The sequence below is a fragment of the Glossina fuscipes genome, unplaced genomic scaffold (genome assembly GCF_014805625.2).
Source record: "Glossina fuscipes isolate IAEA_lab_2018 unplaced genomic scaffold, Yale_Gfus_2 111, whole genome shotgun sequence".
NCBI lineage: Eukaryota > Metazoa > Arthropoda > Insecta > Diptera > Glossinidae > Glossina > Glossina fuscipes.
In genome coordinates, this window is record NW_023998454.1 from 24,678 (window position 1) to 43,055 (window position 18,378).

The 18,378-nt window shown below is 38.9% G+C and overlaps 1 pseudogene; it reads left to right on the forward strand.

Moving 5' to 3' along the window:
- LOC119639007 overlaps nucleotides 1-17,416 on the forward strand; it is a 24,398-nt pseudogene extending 6,982 nt beyond the window's left edge.
- The last annotated feature ends 962 nt before the right edge of the window (nucleotides 17,417-18,378 follow it).

Genomic DNA, 18,378 nt, shown 5'->3' on the forward strand with positions numbered 1-18,378 from the left:
TATTTTCAAAAAAAAATGAATATTCTCTTTCCATATATATTCAAACATTGGTTGTGTCGGACAGCTCTTATTCATACCTATTATGCGCTTTGGCGGTTGTGTAAATATTACCTATGGTTTTGTGCCTAAGTTCGTTTGTGTTGTATGATTTTACATGTTCTATGCCTACGAGCCATTTCATGCAAGTTTTCTTCATTCTCTTTACCCTTCGTTTGGTGCTGGAGTGTGTGTTCCTATGGATTAACTAGCGTAGGCCTGTGCAATATGTGTCTATACATTTTCTCTTTCGCCGCTCTTTTATAGCCGAAGTCTCGCTCGCTTGTCCTGTTGCCAACATGTTCTGTGTGTTTACATATGCTTATGTGTATACTTAGCTTAGGTTGACTGCAGTCGCAACCTTAGTTACGACTTGCATGATCCTGCTTATACATAACTTGATACCACTTACATCTAGCTTATTATTATGTTTGTTCAAATTTCGACGCAACAGACACCCAGGTGCCAAATCGCGTGGTTCAATCACCGTTAGGTATGTGAGTGCTTGTGCCTTTCTATGCCACTGTGTTTGCATATGCTTGTTTTTTTTGTGTGTTTCTACATGTTTTTTCTTTTTTTGTTTTGCTCTGTGAGCTGGAGGTAGAAAATCTTCGAAAGATACTGCTGGGTCTTAGTAGCAGCATGCACGATTCGCCATCCCTGGCGCATACGTACTAAAAACTACCCCCCACACACACTTCGTCTACCACTCTCCCCCGCGGGACCACCGTTAGGTATTACTTCGCGGGGGCTGGTTGGCGCTAGCACGCTCCTGATGGTGGGACCTCAGTGGAATGCACTATCGGCTTCCACTCCCTCTGCTCTCCACCCGTTGTCTCTCCAATCGTCACAACTCCACGAGTGTATTGCTGGCGAATGCGTCTACGGCGTTCCAGGCTGCTGCACTGCCAACCATTGCGCTTGTTATCTCGTTAGGTGGCAATTGAGGCCGCCCATTCTCGAACCTGCTGCAGATGGACATTACGTGTTCTGCGTCCTCCTCTATATCCTCGCATACCGGGCAGTTAGGCGAACTGTCGTGCCCGAATCTGTGTAGGTATTTCCGGAAACAGCCATGGCCAGTCAGAAGCTGGGTTAAGTAATAGTTTACTTCTCCATGCCGTCTGTCGACCCAACGTCTTATGTTAGGGATAAGAACGAACGTCCACCTACCTTTGGTCGTTCTTTCTCATCTCGATTGCCAAATCCTTAGCGAGACCATCCGTTCCTCGCCTCTTATAGCTAGCGAGGAGAGATCGTTGCCGCGACGCCGTTGGTAGATGCGGCTCATCTCATCGGCCAGAATGTCGATTGGCAGAGTGCCAGCTAGCACTAGCGCTGCCTCTTCCGACACGGTACGGAATGCGCAAATCTGCCTCAGGGCGCTAAGGCGATATATTGCCGCCATCTTTCGGTACACTGCCTTCACCTTCAGTGCACTGGCCCAAACTGGGCTTCCGTACATTATGACTGAGGTTATCACCTTGGCTATAACCCTTCGGGTGGTGAAGTTCGGGCCTCCAATATTTGGCATGATCCTTGCTAGTGACGCCTGGATGCCGGCAGCTTTCTCAGCAGCGTATTCAACATGCTGCTTAAACTTGAGTCGATGGTCAAGCATAACTCCAAGGTATTTCAGGGCAGGAGATGACCGCATCGTATGCTGCCCGACTCGTATACAGCATGTTTCCTCGCTCTTTCTGCTGCTTATTAGGACTGCTTCCGTTTTCTGCTCTGCTAGTTCCAGCCCCATCTCTTCTAGCCACAACTTCACTTTCACGATAGCCTCGTTAGCTCTCGCTTCTACCTGCGCGACGTGTTTTGCGGTCACTACGACTGCTATATCATCGGCAAAGCCGACGATCGTTGCCCCGTAGGAAGTTTAAGCTCAAAGACGCCGTTGTACATTATATTCCACAGGAGAGGACCAAGGACTGACCTTTGTGGAACACCCGCCGATATTTTATGCGATTGCTTTCCATCATCGCTGTCGTACACTAACGTGCGGTTCGAAAGGTAACTTGTCACTATCTCAAGTATATACCTTGGAACCCGTATCCTTATGAGGGTTTTGCGGATGAGCCCCCAGTCCGCCGAGTTGAAAGCGTTTTTAACGTCTAGCGTAACGACGGCGCAGTACTTTTTGTCACCGCCCCTCCATCGGTCACCGGCTATGGCGTCTGAGGCAAGCGCCACGACGTGGCTTATGGCATCTATTGTAGACCGCGCTCTACGAAATCCATACTGGTTATCCGATAGAGCACGTCTTTCTTCAACCACAGCTAGCAGGCGTTCATATACGACCCTTTCCAATACCTTGCCCATTGTGTCCAACAGGCAGATAGGTCGGTATGACGATGGCTCGTTCAGTGGCTTATTGGCCTTCGAAATAAGGACCAGCCTTTGGATCTTCCATACGTCCGGGAACGTCCTTTCTTCCAGGCACCTTTGCAGCAACATCATGAAGACGTCTGGCCTCCTACGTATCGCTGCCTTTAAGGCCTTTTTGGGACTCCATCTGGTCCAGGGGTTTTTTTGTCCCCAATCCGCTTGCAGGCGCTTAAAAGCTCGTCGGCAGAAATTGCTGGTATGGCTTCCTCTTCCCTGCCGAGGAGGTTTACCAACACATACGGCGGCCTCTGCGGGAAAAGTGTCGCAACTATTCTTCGGAGCGCGAGCGGACACGTGATTTGCGGTGCCTTCTGTCCTTTGACCTTCTTCAAAGCCACTTTATATGCCGTTCCCCATGGGTTAATATCGGCATCCTGGCATATTTCCTCAAAACTTCTCCTTTTGCTGGCCCTTATGGCTTTCTTGAAGTCACTGCGCAGGTCTCTGTAGAGTAGGAGCAATTCATTGAAGTTTTCCCTACCTCTCGAGCGCTGCACTTTTCTTCTGGCTTTCAAGCAGTTCGCTCTTAGAGACGCTATCTCTTCGGTCCACCAATGACATGGAGACCCTCTTCTCCGTGTATTTCGTCTTCGGGGCATGGCGGCGTCGCATGCTTGTACCAGCAACTTTGCTACGTTTTGCCGGAGTTCACCAGCTGTGCCGTCTCCACCCACGTAGGAGTCCATAATGGTGTTAAAGACATCCTCGTCAAAAAGTGCATCTCTCCACCTCGGCCCGGTAGTTTTATTCCACCTATTACCTCTGTCCTCTCTGGATGCTATGTCGAGGAAGATGGCCTGGTGATCGCTATTTGCGTACTCCTCGCTCAGCGACCACTTGCATCTGGCCACTAGACTGTCGCTAACAAAGGTGAGGTCTACTTTCGAGCCCCTTCCTGCCTTACGAAACGTATCTCGCTGCCCATCGTTCAGAAGAGATACTTTCAGCATGGCGAAAGCCTCCAGCAAGCTGCGTCCTCTCGCATTGCAGGCCTTACTGCCCCACTCGAAGGCCCAAGCATTGAAATCCCCCGCAATTAATACGGAAGGCTTCTCCCGGGCATCTGCGACGAGTTCATCTAGCATGCTTTGAAATTCGCTTTGTGTCCAGCTTGGAGGAGCGTAGCAACTATAGCAGCATATATATTTAACTGTCGCCCTGACGAATCCGCTGTGCTGGCAGTCCCCATCCAAGAGTGCTATAGGACCAGGCGCCCAAATTGCTGCTTTTTTGGACGCGTCGGTTACCCAAGTGCCTTGACTTGCCCTGCGATATGGTTCACTCAGTAGTACCAGGTCCACCTCTTTCTCAACGACCGTTTGCCGAAGTAGGTCATGAGCTGCTTCGCCGTGATTGAGATTAATCTGCATTATTCTCATTTCCGCGCTTTACCGACCAGTGCCTGCTTGAACAGCGGGCATTTCCCGCTTCCCGCCACGTGCTTAGCATCTAGATTCGGCGTCTTTCTGCAGAACATACAGGAAGGGTCCTTAGTGCAGTTTTATGCAATATGGCCATCCTTTCCACACCTCCGACAAGCCTTTGACCGGTCAGATGGAGCTGCACATTGCTTTGCTATGTGCCCAAACTCCAGGCATCGGAAACATCTCAACAAAGGTGTGCGCTCTCTGATCCTACAGATCACCCAGCCTATGCGCAATTTCCCGCCTGCCAGTAGCTTAGCGGCTTCCTCCTGCTGTAGGGTAATGAGCGCCGTCTGCGTGCCGCCATATGCTTTTCTTATGTTGACCACCTCTGCGGATGCCACCCCATATTGGGACTTAAGTGCGCTGCTTATGTCCTCCCTGGTGGTGACTTCGTCGATGTCCTTGCACTCGACCATTTTACGTTGCTTCAGACACCTGACTTCGGCCTCCCCTCCTAAAAGGGTGCCCACTGCCGCTCTCAGCTCTTCCGCCTTCTCTCCGCTCTGGTTTAGTTGCAAGAGAAGCTCGCCCTTCTGCATTCTTCTTATCTTTTGCACCGCCTCACCAAACTTACTTAATTGCGATTCGTCCTTAACCTTGCGGAGCATATCCGCGTACGAGAGCTCTCCTTTAGCTGCTATGAGGATAGCGTCGGGTCTACCCTTCGCAGGTTTTTCTTTTAGCCGATCTGCCTTTCTTTTCTTCTTCATTTTCGCTCTGACCTTCTGCCACTCCAAGTCCTTCGATGGGCGCTGGCCGTTAGGGGCGCTAGCGGTGTGCTGTTCAGCGGCCACCGTGATGGCTACGTTACGACGTTTGGCGGTCGGCGTGTCCGCATCCCCGGGCTGCTTACGTTTACTCGCTCCAGGCTGTGTTCGCTTCTCCCCGCTTGCATACTGTAGCGGCGTGACCCCACCGCTTCGCTCCATCACCTTTTGCGCGTATGTGCGCGGGGAAGTTTGGAGACTCTTATCCCTAGTCTCCTTGCGAGAAGTGCGTGTGGCGTCCTTATCTAGCCGGCATTTTCCATACATCGTTTTGATGCCGTCTATTGTGTCGCGCATTTGTTGGTTTATGTGCCGCCTTTTTCCATCGTTTTCCTGCAGCATCGCAACCAGATCCTTTATGTAGCCGCCCAACTTTACGAAGGCTGCCACGTCCTCCACGTCCACTGGTGTGTGGTTTGGCGTCTCTGGGAGCGTTTGTCCGAACTGAGGCTGCGTTTGCACGCGTACTGGCGACCTCGTTATTCTCCCGCTCACTTTGAAGGGGTTCTCTTCGCTCAAAGCGCCGGCGTGACCCCTAATGCCTGTTGGTGTGTTTGATTTTTGATTTGTAGACATTTTGATTTGAATTGAGCCCCAACTGGGAAGCCGCTATCCGGTTCCGCTGGTGTAGTTGCTGTTAGGATCCCATGGTTATCTTTGCAAGCAGTGAGGCCATGCAGTGGGTTGACGCTAGCCCTTATGAGACTAGCGTTCAGTGCCGGGTCCAGCATTAGCCAGGAGTTCATCTCAACTGGGCCTACACCCACCAACTTAACGGTGCGGCCTAGAACGTACTTCCCAGACTTGCCATAATTTTAACGGGGCGGGGGCGGTGTCAGCATTAGCCCGAAAGCCATTTCGGGTGGGTGTCACTCCAACCTACTCAGGTAACGGAATACTGCCACCACCAGCTCAAAGTCATCAATTCAGGTACATGTTCCGGTATGCCATAATCAAGACCTTACCGGGCTCGGTCTTGATGCCTATCCCTAGGCTTCGTAGAATAGAAGGATTCTCTCCCTCGGTGCCACCCCATACAAGAGTGGGGAGCACCTATTTCAAGGACGGCGCTTACTCGTCCTGTCACCGAAGATTCGCAGGGTTATGCGGCCTTTTCAGCCGCCCCTCCTCCTCTGCCGCTCTTGGTCGGGGACTGCTTATTTGTTATTCGCAGCTAACCTACTAATATACCTTTGGGTACTCGCAGGCCGATCACAATCCGCCACCTGTGACCCCCACAGTAGCCTGAGCTTCGCCCTGTGTTTCTACATGTGTGATCGTGTCTTTGTACATTTTGTGTAATATTGTGTGTGTGTTTGTGCTCTTTGCGCGTACAGGTATTGGTGTGCATTGCTATGTGTGACTCTAACGTTTATTTGTTTCGTATATTCATTGTAGAACATAAGGGTTTCTACCTGATTATATATCCTAACGGGGTTTATGCAGTAATTCGTAATATGTAAGGGTTTCTATCGTTCGCTTATACAATTTTAAGGCATACAGATTTCTGTATGTTACTATGGCCTAACTGTTATTTACAATGCTATGTGCGATTCTTTGGCATGTGCGTTTATAAGCGCGTGTGTGCTTGTATATTGCGAAGCACAAGGGTTTCTATATGCTTAAACAACCTAACGGGATTTATACCGTAATTCGTAATATGTACGCGTTTCTACAGTTTGCTTATACAATTTTAAGGCATACAGATTTCTTCTTGTATATGTTGTACTTATTCCATACGGTTTTATACCTATGTTTGACTTGGATTTGAGTTATATGACTCACAAGTTCTATGGCTTTGAGTTATGTCTGACAGATCTTATTCATACATATTCTGCGCTTTGGCGGTTGTGTAAATATTACATATGGTTTTGTGCCTAAGTTCGTCTAAGGCTTGTGTTATATGATCTTAGATGTTCTATGCCTACGAGCCATTTCATACAAGTTTTATTCATTCTACCGATCTTATACCTATTTGCTCGTGCCTGTATTATGTAGTGACACCACTTAGAAACTAAAGGTTCTTTGGTTTATTGGATTGTTTTAGATTTTTTATTCTTTAACTTTCGTTTAAAATACTTGCTTATATTATGATGTATCTAATGTATGGTCAGTATCTTATATAAGAAATAACTTAATGCTAACTTAAGCAATATAACTAAATTAGGTTATCGCTTAGAATAATAACGTAAGCATATAATATTTTATTAATAGCTTATTACTAGAATTACACTACCTTAACTAGGTTAGGTGTAAAATGTAAACTTAGCAATAACTTGTAAATTACGGTAGAGTGCGACAAATCGATAATACTACACCTTTCCTCTTGGGAAGAATGATCTTTAACAATGAATGATCATTCTTGGGTTTATCAATTATCGATGTTATTGCCACTACCGTAGTTTTATAGTGTACATATATTTTGTGTGAGGTTTTTATAAATATTTATGTATAAAATTTGTTTGTATTACAAAAAAAAATTTCTTTTATTTACATAGGGTTCTTATACATAATTATACTTTTACAAAACAAAAATTTTGTTTCTGTAGGTTTCTTATACGTACTTATATATAAAAAAAAAATTGTTTGTACAGTTTATATTATTATTTTGTGTGTGTGTAGCTTATATTTATATTTTGTTTGTGTAGGCGCCTTACACTTAGGTAACTCATGAATCTTCCTGATATAATTTCAACCTATTTTTGTGCGTTATTTGAGTTTCATTTTTATTGTCTTGTAATAAAAAAAGGGATTTCTGTGGTACTGAGTACAGTACGGATGTTGTATATATGAATGATATGGTGTACCGCAGTATTAGCCCTATGCTGCTCGGCTTTTGTGCGCCAAATCTAGCCGTCTCATTTAATGCCAATGTAGCTCGGCAAGAGACGTTCCCTAACTATAAGCTTTATGCTTCAGGCGGATTTAACGCCTTTAATGAAATAGCGAGTTAAACGCTAAGTTGAATTGATTGATAACAATTGACTTTATTCGATTCTTACCTGGCTATTTATACAGAAATTATTACACTAAATTATTCTAACGTAAACAGATAGTAATTGTTTTGATTAGGGCGCGTGGCATCGTATTGCATTACGAAATGCAATACCCAGCCAGTTGAAGTACGACAAAATTTTTGTTTTACTTTTTTTTTGTTTACAGAATTATGCAAACTTAGCATAATTCTGTCGCACTTCAAAGTGGATGCATACGGCGGTATGCGATCACACTACACCCTTACCGTTTTAGAGAGAAAATTGTTAATGTTTTTATAGACTTTAACAATTTTCTGTTATGGAAGAGAAATTTTAAACGGTAATTTTTTGTTTTGTTCATTTAACATGAGTAAATTCTAAAGTGTATAGTGTTTATTTACAGCTTTGTATGCTTAGTTTTATGGGTTAAAATAAATTTAGTTTACATCTACTGTATTGTATTTCATAATTAAATTTTTATGTACAGTTTTTTGCTTATTTTTTATTTGTATTGTGACATTGGGTTCTTTGATATCTATTACCTCATAGGGTCCTTCATAGGGTTTATCTAGTATTTTCCTGTTGTGTTTCTTTAATAAGATTTGATCTCCTATGTTTATATCGATTGGATTAGTATAATGTTCTTTTGATAGTTGTGTTCTTGCTGCTTTTGCTTTTTCTAAAAATCTTTTAGCCTTTTCTAAAGAATATTTTAATTTTGTTTTTAGCTCATTTATGTAGTTTTCTGGGTTGTATGTAGGATTTGAATTTAATATTGTTTCGTTGGGCATGTATGGCAATTTTCCGTATATCAATTCAAAAGGTGTATATTGTGTTTCTACGTGAGGGGTAGTGTTATATGCGAAAGTGTAGTATGGTATCCATTTATCCCAATCATTGTTTGTTGCAAAGGCTAGAAAGTATTCGTTAAGAACTCTGTGATTTCTTTCAATTGTACCTAAGGTTTCGTGGTGGTAGGGGGTTGAGAACTTTTGCTCGATATCTAGTAATAGACAAATTTCTTTTATTTGTTCATTGTTGAATTCTGTTCCTCTATCAGATTTTAATGTTTTAAATTGGCCGTATTTGAGTATTACCTCTTCTGTTAAAATTTTGGCAATTGATTTTGCGCTTTTATCTACAATAGGATGTGCGATAATATATTTTGTTAATTCGCATTGTATTGTTAATATGTATCGGAAATTATTGGAAGGTTTTATTGGTCCTACTGTATCTATACTTAGTGTTTCAAAAGATGTGGACGGTGTGTCTGTTATTGTAAGAGGTTCTTTTGTATGTTTTGTTTGTTTACTTGTTTGGCAAATGTGGCATTGTTTTATATAATTTTTTATCATCTTGAACATATTGCGCCAGATGTATTTTTGGCTTAATTTTTGGAATGTTTTTCTTACTCCGAAATATCCTGAGTGTGGGCAAGTGTGGTATTCTACTATTAATTTGCACTTTTCTTCATCATCATATATTCTTTCTCTTTCTTTGTATAATAGTATATTTATGCGGTTTCTTTTAATATTGCTGAATTTTTCTTTTAATATCTCTTTGGATATGTATTTAAGTATATCATCTTGTAGACTTAATGCATAGTCTAAGAAATTTAACTTGTTTAGTTTTGATGTCAATTTTTCCAAGAGCGCATCGAAATGGTCTGGATATTCATTGCATCTCACACGTGTGCAGTTTAATTCTTTTACATTTTCAATTATCATATCTTTTATACCGCTTTCGAATTTGAATTCTAATTTTCTTGTGTTCTTGATATCATTTATTGACGTGGATTCCCACATATTTAGTTGTTCATTTGAGTTTCTGTTGTTGGTGTAGCGATTGTGTAAATTTTTCTTTTGGTAATTTATTCTCATTACCTGTGAGTTTATTTCGTATTGTAGCGCAATATTAATTGCTTCTGAAAAGGTTTTTGGTTGGGCCGCAAAGATAGTGGGTTTAATATAGTCATCGAGACCGTTTTTGAATATGGTTAATGCATATGTATCGTTGATACTGGTAATGATGGATTTTTGTTCGTTAGTGGGGTTGGGACCTAGTTGTTTGATTTGTAGATTATTTAGATCTGCTATTATGTTTAAAATTTTGTCTTTGAAACCTGTGATAGTGCCTTTCTGTGTTGTTTGGCTTAAGAGTGAGTGTAGATGTGGTATTGTTTGATTTGATTTAAATTTATTTTCAAGTGTGGTTTTTAATTCTTGTAGTGTTGTTGGGATCTCATTTGCAAGGGCGGTTTGGACGTTTGAGGATAGTTTGCAATAAAAGGTGTACTCTATTAATTGTGGTTTGGCTTCTTCTTTTAGGGTTCTGTTTATTATTTCAACAACTTTTAAGAAGCAGTTGATGTCTTTGTAGTTGCCAGTGAAAGTGGGTATGGATTTGGAAGCTATTTCTAAATTGAAATCCATTTTTGATTCTATTATATTCTCCGTTTTACTCGGTTTTATGTCTTCTAGTGAAAAATTTTGGGAATAATATTTTGTATTAGACGTTCAGTGTGTCGGTGGATTGTTTTGTGTATTTCTTTTTTTTATTGTTTTTTGTGTAATAGATGTAGGGTCACTAACAAGTGAGTGGCGCTTAAGATTATTGATATTGTTACTAAATATATAATAAGTTGCTGTTGAGACGCATGGTCGTTTATTTCGACATTGTTAACGACGTTAGCGTTGGGATTGTCGATTTTGGCTTGTTTGGCTCCCATTATAAGTGGAAATTTGCAGGAACGATATATATAGTATAGTGCCTCAGCGGTTGAAAGAATTTTTGTAAATTAATGATGATGACCTAATAAAATTGAAGAGCCGGCAGGATCGTGTTGGGCAGGATCGCCATGTAATAAGTATTGGCGATGCCCTAATAAAATTGGAGAGCTGGCAGGATCGGTCGCAGGATCGCCATGTAATAAAAAAGGTGATTTCTGTGGTACTGAGTACAGTACGGATGTTGTATATATGAATGATATGGTGTACCGCAGTATTAGCCCTATGCTGCTCGGCTTTTGTGCACCAAGTCTAGCCGTCTCATTTAATGCCAATGTAGCTCGGCAAGAGACGTTCCCTAACTATAAGCTTTATGCTTCAGGCGGATTTAACGCCTTTAATGAAATAGCGAGTTAAACGCTAAGTTGAATTGATTGATAACAATTGACTTTATTCGATTCTTACCTGGCTATTTATACAGAAATTATTACACTAAATTATTCTAACGTAAACAGATAGTAATTGTTTTGATTAGGGCGCGTGGCATCGTATTGCATTACGAAATGCAATACTCAGCCAGTTGAAGTACGACAAAATTTTTGTTTTACTTTTTTTTTGTTTACAGAATTATGCAAACTTAGCATAATTCTGTCGCACTTCAAAGTGGATGCATACGACGGTATGCGATCACACTACAGTCTATTATTTTAATATTATTATTATCTTTAATTTCTATGACCTTATACGGTCCTAAATACTTATTCTGTAACTTATGCCCTACTTCATTTCTTAGGAGTACTATGTTGCCTACTTCTAGTGGGAAATTGTTAGTTTTCCTGTCGTAATTTATTTTTGGTTTTTCTTTTTCCTTATCTAATAGTAACCTAGCGCGCGTGTATGCTATGTCTAATCTATATCTAGTCTCTTTAGCGTAGTCGTCTATGTTATATAGTGGCTCAATGTTTTTCTTGTGATCTGTTAATTGGGGTGGTGGCCTTGCGAATACTAGTTCGTAAGGACAGTAATTGTGTGTTGTGGAAGGTGTTGTGTTAAAACAATATTGGAAATATTTTATCCAAATATCCCAATCAATCAATTCAGGCGATATATATGAACGGATGTATCATTCAACGCTCGGTGGTTGCGTTCCACCGTGCCGAGTGTCTGACGGTGGTGGGCTGTTGATGTTATATTGTCAATTTTGAGGTACTTACATAGATCGTTCATTAGTGCATTCTTGTATTCGGTTCCTTGATCCGTTACAAGTGTTTTCATGGGCCCGTAGTTTAGTATGAAGTTCTCAAAAGTATTCTGAAAAATTTTTTATAAAGCGTCTGTAATAGTTGCAAAACGCAATGAAACGTTTTACACTGTCTGCATCTTTCGGGATTGGGTAATTCTTGATGACATCATATTTGCTATCATCGGGAAGTATTCCCTTCTCAGTGCATTTATGGCCTAAAAAGGTTACTTCGTGCCTGAAGAAAGAACATTTCTCCGGGTTCAGCTTTAAATTGTGTTGCCTGCATAGCTGGAACACATCTTTTAAATTTTTGAGCATATGTTGCTCGGAACATCCTATTACTACTAAATCATCCATGTAGAGAAATGCTTGCGATGGTTTTAGGCCGGAGAAGGCAAGAGTCATCATGCGCTGAAATGAGTTTGGTGCTATTTTTAAGCCGTACGGGAGTCGCGTGTAGCGATATGAGCCATTGCTTGTTGAAAAAGAGGTTATGTTTCGTGATTTCTCTTCGAGTTCGATTTGATGAAATCCAGACATTAAATCGAGACATGAAAAATATTTAGCTCTTCCTAGCTGGTCAAGAATATCTTCGATTCTTGGAAGCGGGAACTTATCTGCTAGCAGTTTCTTGCTGACTTGGCGATAATCCACTACTAAACGCCATCTTTTTTCGTTAGTGTTTGGTAGACATTTTTTGGGTACTAATAAAAGTGGGCTATTATATTCGGATATGGTTCAACTATTCCGTCTTTGATTAATTTAGTAACCTGTTTGTCTATTTCTGATTTTTGTGATTCAGGAATTTGGTAGTTTTTAATATATATAGGTGTTTTGCCGTTCAATCTGAGCTTTTGTTTATAGAAGTTGTTTGCAGTTATTGGTTCGGTTTCAATACCGAAAATATCGCAGAATTCTGTACATATTTCTGTTAGTGGTTGTTTGAATGTTGTGGGGAATTGAAATTTGTTTAATATTAACTTTTCTTCTTGTTCCGCTCTGTGGCCTATTGTTAAGATTTCAGCGTTATTTAAACACTCAAATTTAATATCGCTACTACTTATGGCTACGTCGTTCATGCTCGTGTTGACAATTCTTATAAAGGCGTTTTTGCTATCCACAATAGTACCGGCCACTATTACTCCTGGGTGTGTTTGATTTGGTACTAGAACTGATTTTTCTTTTGTTGGTAACTGTATTAGATATTGGTTAGCGGTTTTACTTCGCTGCTGTAAGTTCATGATTTTAGCTGTCACAACCTCTACTGATTCTCTTTTTATTTTATTCTCTAACGTTATTTGTATCAGTGTGGTTTCGTGGCTTATTAGATTTCTGGTAGCACCTTTTAATTTGGTTTTTACCAGGGAGATTGCTGCGGCATCATACGTTTCTTTGATAGTATCTAATAATTCTAGTGCGTCTATGAAGCTTTGAAGATTTTCAATTTTGCCATCGAAGTGAGGCTGTCTTGAGGAATTCTACTAATGTTTGTGGCATATTGTTAGGGGAAGATTTCGCTATTGTGTGATATGGTTTTATAGTTTCGTGGAGGGAATTACTTAAGGGGATTTCTATCCGTCTTCTATTTGTGACGGCTAATATCCGTCCTCGTAGTTCCTGGAAGTATTTATCCGCTGTGCTTTTATGCTTTGATGTGAGTCGCTCGTAATTAACATTCAATATTGTTCATATTTCTTCCAGACATTCTACAAGTATTTGTACATGTCTGTTTATTGTGTCTGCGCTTGTGGGCCTATCGATATTAAGACATTTGTACGACTTGTCGAAACGTTCCTTAATGCTTTTGCATTGTTGTACTATAGTTGGCCAGTCCATGCATAGTTTGATGTGTTGACCCGTCAATGCTGTGGCTGTTGGAATTGTTGCTTATACCTTCTTTCCGAAATTTCCTCTTGGAAATCGACTGTCTCAACCCCCCTTTTTTTTTTTTTTAGCCCCCCCATAATAATGCAAAATTTGTAAAATAAGTAGAAAAGGATAGTTTTCTTTCGTCCTTTTTCTCAATACACGGAGATATTTAAAGTAATCTGCTCAATGTTTTCTCCTTTTTATTTTGTTATGTTGTAGTGTTTATATTAACGACGTTTCTGTGTGTAAATTTTTATAAAATATAATCCTATTCTGACTCTTAAATGAGACCCTTTATATATGTATATATATAAAAAAAATTTGTTTAAAAGCACTGTTTTACACTTAAATTGTATTGGGATAATTAAAAAAGCATTAAAAATGAACTTTAAATTTGTTTATAAAAAGTTATATATACGCACTGTTAATTTATCATCCTTAAATAACAGTTATATTATAATATAATTAATTATAGGGTATCTGCATATCTACTATATTTGCTAGAGTATACTTGCGGTTGATGTATTGTTGATCGGGCAGCTTCTTCCAATTGTGGAGTGTCTTGACTTCTTGGAGTTGAAGTTTCATTATTGTTGTTTTTATTGTTGTTCATCTGTCGTGTTTTTAATTTCTATTTTTTTTTAGATTTCTCGTATTTGTTTGATATTTAATTGTGTATTTAAGCATTACCACACTGCACCTCTGGCCACTTTAGGTTTTTTTTTCAGTTAATGTGAAGTTGGAATTTGCTGGCTTTCTTTTCCATGTAAGTGTTTCAAAAATGTATTTCACTTTTCCTTTTGTTATTTATGTTTCAAAATCTGATATTATTGAGTTTAATCTAGATTTTATACAAATGAATTTCTAGCACTTTTTATTCTTCTGCTTTTTCACCATACTAATATATTTTTCATAACTGGACTAAGTCCGTTAACAAGGAAATTTCCTTTTTTTTGTAAATGTTTGTTGCACTTCTATCTTTAATTATATATGTTTATATATGCGAGTTCGTGGAGCAGCTTTTATTTAATTTTCTATTTGTGTTTAGTCTTGTAAGCTTTTTATGTAAAGTTTCTTTTTTTTATTTTATTATATATATGTTTTTTTTTTAAGGGTTCATGCAATTTTCACAATATATATATAGAGTTTTTTTTAAAATAGTTCCTTTTTTTTTTAAATTTCGTTTCTTTTCCAGGATAACCTAGGATAATTTTTCACCGACGTCCTGTCACGGTAGCCACGTAGTGACACCATTTAGAAATTAAAGGTTCTTTGGTTTATTGGATTATTTTAGATTCTTTATTCTTTAACTTTCGTTTAAAATACTTGCTTATATTATGATGTATCTAATGTATGGTCAGTATCTTATATAAGAAAAAACTTAATGCTAACTTAAGCAATATAACTAAATTAGGTTATCGCTTAGAATAATAACGTAAGCATATAATATTTTATTAATAGCTTATTACTAGAATTACACTACCTTAACTAGGTTAGGTGTAAAATGTAAACTTAGCAATAACTTGTAAATTACGGTAGAGTGCGACAAATCGATAATACTACAATTATATATTTTACATGTTCTATGCCTTGGCGCCTTTCCATACATGTTTTCTTCGTTCTCTTTACCCTTCGTTTGGTGCTAGAGTGTGTATTCTTATGGATTAACTAGCGTAGGCCTGTGCAATATGTGTTTATACATTTTCTCTTTATACAAGTATAGACATATTTAGTGTGTGTTTTTATGATATTTTCTCTTCACAAGGTATAGGCATATTTGATGTGTGTTTTTACGTTTTTCTCTTTACAAGTATAGGCATAGTTAGGGTGTGTTTTTATGTTATTTTCTCTTTACAAGGTATAGACATATTTGATGTGTGTTTTATGATTTTATCTTTACAAGTGTAGGCATAGTTAGTGTGTGTTTTTATGATTTTGCATTTGAAGTTGGAGGAGGCTGCTCGTGTATTGTTCACAGAACGATGTGCGTGGACAGCTCGGACTTGTTAACTATGGAGTGCAGGTGGACTTTTAAGCGGACGGACTTGTATTTCATAGGGAAGCAAAAACGCTTCCTTACAATATTGTAATGATTTTAATAAACTTTTATTTAATTATGATCACTCCACTTACCTAATATAAGGAATATGTTTAAAGCCGCTGCATTGTTTCATTGATGGTTGATAGGGGCAGATTGACTTTATTCTCAACGCGACGTGCTGTTATTTTTTAAGCAGTTTTGGAAAAATGATCAAACCCAGGTTTTATTGATAGGAAGCCTGCGGATGGCATTACAAAATTGAAAATAATTAAATCTTTAAGACAGAAAGGAAGATAAAATGTAATAGATATTCGGCAAGTTTTAGTTGCAGTAAGCCTTTCTTGGCAATTGACGAAAGCCACGCGTTCGTTATAGGCCGCTTATATGGTTTGAACGGATTTGTTTCAGTTTCCTCAATCTCGAAATATGTAAACGGCATATTCAATGTGTCTTGGATTGTTTCTTCAAGACTTCTGTGTGTCTTGTCATCACTTACTAGACGGTAAGCCACAAAAGTATCAAATATTTCGGACAACTTAACGTTTTGACGATGTTGTAAATGATCGACGATGGAATGACTATTATGTACAATTTTGCGAGGGTATTTTGCTTCTAAAATGCGACCGAAGTCGGGGTAGACCTTACCCAGATAAAGAATATCAAAAATGTAAACATTTGTTGCAGTCGCAATTGCTATGACTGACGTTTTATTATTTCTGCAAGATTCTACGGGTTCAATTATCAACGCCATCATCGATTGTTTTGTAATGTCAGCCGGAGAGTTGTGGTATTTTTGATCCGTTTGTATAATATACCCGAAATCTTTCACTTGTGATTGCAACTTACTTAATTCAACGTTACTTAAACGGAGCAGAAAAGTATTCTCTCGATTACCCGATTACTCTCGGTGGTCGTGCTATATTCGGTCGTTTCCAAACTACTTCTCAAAACTTTTACGATGACATTGACGTATGTGCCACTGTCGAGTTAATTGTTGAATCTGAACCAAAATTGGAAAGTTTTATGGAACACTTAGATGACATGAAAACTGTTGAAAGCCGAGTCTATTTATTATATGCCAGGTACTCACAATAATATGTCAATATCTAGATCTGCTTATAAGTTGTTTTACAAATCTTAACACCAAAGATGCTCAGGTCATATTCCGTGATGCTGGGGATTATAATATGACAGAGTCCGGACATGTATGGTTCGTAACTGAACAAGCCTTAAGTGCCAATAATACGCCTGACGGAGTGTTGGGCTTACAACTGGAGCACGCCATCAGCGATAATCGTCATATTCGAGTGAGATTAATTTCATTTACTGTCAAAGTGACAAGTGCTTTATGATCTTCTCCATCTATCAGGAGCCCACAAACTCCAAGCACATTCTTGTTCTTACGATATGTAAGCATTTAAATCAATTTGTTTTTGAGCGAAGCTACACGTCTTGCAAAGCTATACAAATTCTGCATATTTACACTCTTGTCATCGCTCTCCTCTTATTCACTAAAACGTAAGACAACGCGAACGATCTGCTATTCGGCTTATTATGTATTCTACCAAAAATAATATCTTCCAATCTTGCTATTTTCTTTGTGAGCCATATAAGAGAATGATATATATGAGTTTCTAAGTCGACCAAATTACGCCCGTTTTCGGGTGCATCCTTCAAAAAGAAAGAGAACAAATTAAAACAGGGCAATTAGGGAAATTTTCATTAAATAGAAATCATATGAGAAGATCCTTGTTAAAGTAATCATTAAAATCTATTTGGAATTTTTACTTACATTGAGATTAAAATTGTTTGGTCTTAAATTCCTATATCTTTTCTTTAGGACTCTGCATATGTTTTTCGCCTTAGCTATTAAGGAAATGATGACGAATAAAACTATCACTGAACCTCCAAAAAAACTGTGATAATTCTGGAGTAAATTGAGAATCAGGTAAATTTGCGAAAGCATATAATACCATTATATCTGTCACTTAAGACTTTATTGTTCAAGAAATCAAGAAATCAAATCATCATCGTAGGCGTGTGGGCGTTGTAGGCGTGTCAAATATCTTCGTCTCGGAGGGGGAGTTTAGATTAAGAAAAAATGAACTTATTTTTGATATAGAAAATTGTGAAAGAAGAAATCCTGAAATATATTTTTCTAAGAAAAAAATACTTTGAAGAAATTTCTTGTCAAAGGAAACCTGGAGACGGTGAGCTATCACAGCAACAGGTTTTGGCCGAAATTAGCCCTCACAGCACATACGTAATGCATAAATATATAATTAATTTTGGACATATAAGCCACAACTCTATTGGCTTAGTCCATCTCCATTCAACATGCCAAAAAAAAAAAAAAAAATATATATTTATAATTAATACATCTAAATAAATCAGGATCGCTGTGCCAGTGTGTTGATATCTGCAAAAGAAAACTTTGTGATTACTAAATTTTATAAATAAAGATGACCACAAGCTTACCATTGGCCTATGGAAATATCGCATTCTGCTGAAGTGATAGTGGAGACGTATGCTTGTTTTTTAGTCTAAAATGAAATAAAAAGAAATGAATAAATTATACATCACAATAAGTATAGATAAATACAATCTTACCTTTGTCATACACCGTATCTTCATCTGTATATGAGCAGAGAATTGGGCTTCATTTTTTCTTGTCTAAAATAGAAGAAATACTCACATACACTTGCTTCAGTAGTGTAGATTTTACGAGAAAATTTAAGAGAAAATGTTTCTGATTTGTATTCTCTCTCTTTTTTCGTGCTTCCAGTTTGGTTTTGCTTTCTCTTGTTCTTTTGCTCTCTTGTTACAGTGACAACGTAATGGAGAAGTTTTATTAAATTTCTCAAATTTGTAGATAAACTTAGTGTAGTGGATTCTTTGGAATT